The following is a 5207-nucleotide window of genomic DNA, read 5'->3' as shown; positions in this document are numbered from 1 at the left end:
AACCTGGCTTTAAATTTTTACAGAGAACTTCTATCAACAACCACTAAGTTAGCCCTCTTTTCTGGCCAATACCAAAGTTATATTAAGCTTTGAAAGAGGAAATATACTGCACATTATGAAAAGCAATGCAAAGCAAAACAAAAACAAGGGGGAAAAGGCCCAAACCAACCTGACTCCTGAACAAAGAGTAAACATGACTACCATTCAAGATGGAGGATGCAAAAGAAAAGTGAAAAACCAAAAAAGAAAATTGTTTGCTTGTAGGCGAACTGGAATGTTACTTCTTTAAATGTAAATCTAAATCTACTTCATAGGCTCCAAAAACTGAAGGGAACTGGAAGAATAATTATTGCTATGTTTTCCTTATTAAAACCCTCAGGTCATTTTCCATGTAAAAGAAAACACCTGGGACAGACATTGTAGCATGGCTACTACCTCTGATCAGTTTGTTTGAGTTTTTTAACATTGAACTTAACAATATGAACTAAATAAAGCAATGTAAAGACTAATGTTCCCTTATCAAATAGTATTTTATCTCACAACAAGATGAACTTTGAAAATATCTTCCCGAGAGAAGAAATACCCTCTAGTAGCAATGGTCGGTACTCACTAATTCAGTGTTCACAGCCACTTTATAGAACATAATCACTGTGAATAGTGAGAACCAACTACCTCTCGGGAGCATATTTTTCTTGCCATAGGAAAGTCAATGAAATTGTTGACTTTAGATATGCAGAACACATAATAAAAGGAGACTGATTAGAAATTAAGTACAATAAATATAGTAAAGTCTAGAGCAGGGATGTCAAATAGATTTTTATCTTGCACATCAGGTCTGTAAAACAATGATTTCTGAATCAGATGCCTATGAAAACTGTGCTTTGGTTCATTGGGAAAGAATACTATAATCAATTAGTAATGTTGGTCAGACATGAGAAAAGATGAATAAAGTTACTTGCATTATGTATTTGCCACCCCTGGGCTACTGTACGTCAAATGATCCCATAGAATATACAGTTAAAAAATTACTGCTTTCAACAGCGTTGCATTCCCGTCTTGTTTCTAAATAATGTAGTGCTCGTTTCTCTTCTTCTTTTAATTTAGCATCTGCCTGTCCAGAAGCAAAATAGCAATCATTTTAAGAACATCAAGAGAATAGCTCAAATTATCACATGTACTAAGTTCTGACTTACATATTTCATATAATTCTGTACACCATTTTGTTGTAAATACGAGGGTGCCTGTGTTCTATAAAATCTCTCTGTTGAATCCAAGTATGCCTTCTCAAAATTGTCCCTATAAATTTGAAGCTTATCCTCAGGATTAGAACAAAGGTTAACTGAAAAACAGAAAATAAAATTTTACTCTAATTATGATTCAAATCAGTATTTTGAGGACAATAAATGAAATAACAGATACTGAGGAGTCATGTGCAAGGGTTTATGACAATGCTCAAGAAAACATAAAAACATCTTGAACAAAATCTCCTCTATAAAAAATTTTAAAAGATTTAAAAAGCACAAAGTATTAAAGTGACAAACAGTATAGATTACATGGACTATTTTATTTTTGAGTAAGAAAGACACTGACTTTTAACTATATCAAGAAACCATTCACCTAAGAGATGGGATTTGAAATGAGCCTTAAGGAATAAACCAGGGTTTACATAGACTAGTAAAGCAAGTAAATATTCAGAAGTAGAAAAAGCACAAGGCCAAGTCAAGATATAATGATTAGGTTGTCTGAGTGGATTATAAAGTTAATAGAAGATAAGGTAGGATGGAAAGTTAGGAATGGTTGTGGAGTGCCTCAAATCTCAGGCTAAATAATCAGAATTTAGCATGGTGTACCACTAAATGGGTAAGAAAAATGCCCACAAAATAGTAGCTGAAAATTAAACTTGTGAATAGTATATGGGTAAAATGATAGCAATATGATCACTATAAGAAGACTGTTTCAAAATTCCAGAAGTAGAGTATAACGTGGTGGCAGTTGAAATAAAAATAAATTTCAGGGACATGGCTAATGAAAATCTAGACTTGATACTTAAAGAAATATGAAGGCAAGGGAGAAAGCAAGTCAAAGATAACTAAAGGTTCATGAATATAAAAATTCTTATCAACATCGATTTTGTGCCAGGCGTTCCATATTCAGTAAAGACACAGTGTCAACAATGCAGTTAATTACACTAAAGTATTATGACAGGGAGGCACAGGTACTACAGAGCACTATGAGAGGACCTAACTTAGTCTGAGAATTAGGGAAGGCCTCCAAAGGAAATAGAGGATGAGGATGAGTTAGAAGATAAAAAGGGAGGAGGAAGAATATTCTAGTCAGAGGGAACAATATATCTGTTTGAAAAACAAATAAGAATGTCATTGTCAGAAACAGAAAAGTTCAGAGAGAGAAATGTATACATGGAATTAATTTCTGTCCTAAAAATATAAGTACAGAACCAGTTACCTGTCATAAGCTATAGATTCAAGTTTACATTTCTCTAATTGAAATTGGTAAAAAGATTCACCAGCCAAGAAATGAGATGGAGAAAATACATATTAACCACATGAATATGAATTTTTGTAGTTTTCTTAAAGCAGAATTCATACCTTTTATGTACTCTTAAAAGCATCTACGAGTTGATGTGACTATATGCTAATAACATAACTTTGATAGTACTACTCTACTGTCTTAGAATTTGCATGAAAAGAAAATTATGACCATGTAAGTTCAGAACATACCATAGGATTCTCTTACTCCAATGACCAGCTGAGAATCAAAAGCTTCTCCTAATCTTTCAGCATGTACCAGCTTCATTGCACTATCTTGGAGTCTATTTTTTATATTTGAAAATATCGACTCATTCCATGTATCAAGCATGAGCTAGGATAAAAGAACAAAATATGCAGACATTTCAATTATTAGTATACCAAGTGGCATATATACAACAAAAAATGTTAAATACAAACACTAAAAAATGAAATCAATTTCTTAGGCCTACATTCACTTGAATACTTCAGGGAAGCAGTATATTTAAATATGGTAAACAATGGTAAAGAAGGTGTGTTTCAGAATCAAACATAACTGGATTGGAAATCCAGCTCTGTTATTTATTTACCTGTTTTCTAATCAGTAAAATAGCAAAAATGATAGTACAAATTTCAAGTGCTTGTTGTAAAAATTAAATATGGTAATACATGGAAAATGTTACTTCCTCTATAGTGCTAAGGTTAAATTTCAGAACTAGTGGTATGTGTTTGGAATGCTCACGTTCACATATGTTTGTGCAAAGACATAACAAATGTGAAAAGAACCAATTGAAAATCTATTTGATACTGGACCTTAAAATATATATATAAATCTATCTTGCAGATATTTTCCATTTAAATGATGAAAATGATATATACATATTCATGAGTATATATTACCACTTCAAGTAACTTGGTCAGCTACAGGAAATATATTAATGACAGCAGCAGCAGCAATAATAGCAAGAATAATAGTTACATAACATTCACCGTGTACCTAGCACTGCTCTAAGTACTTTTCACATAAAACTCATTTAATTCTCACAACCTAAATACAGGTACTATTATCTCCCTTTTAGATATGTGGAACCTGGGGCACAGAGAGGAAAGCTAACTTTGCCAAATTGACACAGCTCGTATGTGGCAACACTGGAACTTGAATCCAACTACTGCAGTCCAACAATCTACAGAGGGTGCCAAAAAAAAATGTATACACATTTAAGAAAGGAAAAAAATTTTAATTGTAATACTGAACATATACCGATAACAAAAGATGAACACGTCATGTTTGACTTCTGCAATTACAAGAGGTGCTCAAAGTGGTTACCATCAGCGTCCAGACTCTTCTGATTTCAGTGAACTACAGCTTGAGCACCGTTGACCAAAGTGTCCACCTGTACACATTTTTTTTTGGTACCCCCAGTATACTCTTAATCATGAAGTGATGCTGATTACCACAATCAACATGGAGTCGTAAAAATTAGAGGAATAACAGAAAAACAAGAGAGGACAAAATTATGGAACTGCAAAATTAAAAGCATCCAGACATTTTTCTTTTTGGGGGCAAAGTAATTTCTCATCCTGCCCTGCAGTTAATAAACTTATTCATTGTGTACGTGCATGTGTCCTCATGTGAAAATCTAATAACCGTATGGCAAGAACTGTATGAGATGCTTTTGTGTTGGCATGACCAGCATCATCATTGCCTAAGTATTCATCGTGTAGAGCATCATGTGCAAGACTCATCTGAAGTGGAAAGCCTATCCTACCATAAGCGTAAGGTGAGGGATACTTAATATGATATTGATAATGTGTTAGTTTTCTTACTCTTTTATAACTTGGCTTTCAAAGAATTACATTACCATACAGTATGCCTCTCTCATAATTGGAGAAACTATGTATCTACCTATCATCACAGATAAGTTTTTTCTTTAAGTAACATTTTCCAATACCAAGTTATGAATAAAACTGTAATATTGCATGCACTAAAAATTTTATAATGATTCATTCACTGCTATATAGGTGAGGCTACTGTGAATTCCGCAGTCATTTCGATGACACTAGGCTAACAAAAGTAATGATATCTTTGCTTCTTCATTGTCATGCATGAATCGTTATACCTGTAAATAAATCTGAATTATACCTATCATTTTTTCATTTTCTAGTGTTAGTAATACATATAACATCTACAGTGTTTGTATCATGAAAGACAATATTGATGTAGGTACTGACAGGTGATTCATCTTGTAAACAGACATGTGAACTTACAGTATCGATAAGTACAGTACAGTTCTGTAAATGTCTTTTTCTTATGATTTTCTTAATAACATTTTCTTTTCTCTTGCTTACTTTACTGTGAGAATACACTGTATGATACATATAAGATACAAAATATATGTTAATCGACTATTTATGTTATTGGTAAGGGTTCCAGTCAACAGTAGGCTATTTGTAGTTAAATTTGGGGGGAGTCAAAAGTTATATGCGGATTTTTGATTGTGCAGGGTGTTGGTGCCCCTTGTTCAAGTGTCAGCTGTAAGATGTTTGGTGAATTGAAATGCCAGAGACATTCATAGACCATGGCTGTGAGCTCTAAGCGCCAGTCATAGCACTAACCCCCTTTGTGTAGACAGAGCACAAATCAGCTGCTACAGTCTGCTGAGCCATTAGCAGTGAGAGAAG

At 33.6% G+C, this 5207-nt stretch overlaps 1 long non-coding RNA gene across 1 annotated transcript; it reads right to left on the bottom strand.

Annotated features, from left to right (window-relative positions):
• Window positions 1-1054: 1054 nt before the first annotated feature.
• Window positions 1055-2854, bottom strand: LOC141566985 (uncharacterized). The gene is made up of 3 exons (XR_012497786.1): window positions 2739-2854; window positions 1194-1339; window positions 1055-1111 (listed from the first exon to the last, which is right to left on the bottom strand). It is a non-coding gene; the product is annotated as an uncharacterized LOC141566985 (long non-coding RNA).
• Between the last annotated feature and the right edge of the window lie 2353 nt (window positions 2855-5207).

Source organism: Rhinolophus sinicus, linkage group LG06 (genome assembly GCF_036562045.2).
Source record: "Rhinolophus sinicus isolate RSC01 linkage group LG06, ASM3656204v1, whole genome shotgun sequence".
Classification (NCBI taxonomy): domain Eukaryota; kingdom Metazoa; phylum Chordata; class Mammalia; order Chiroptera; family Rhinolophidae; genus Rhinolophus; species Rhinolophus sinicus.
This window is presented reverse-complemented; position numbering and strand designations above follow the sequence as displayed.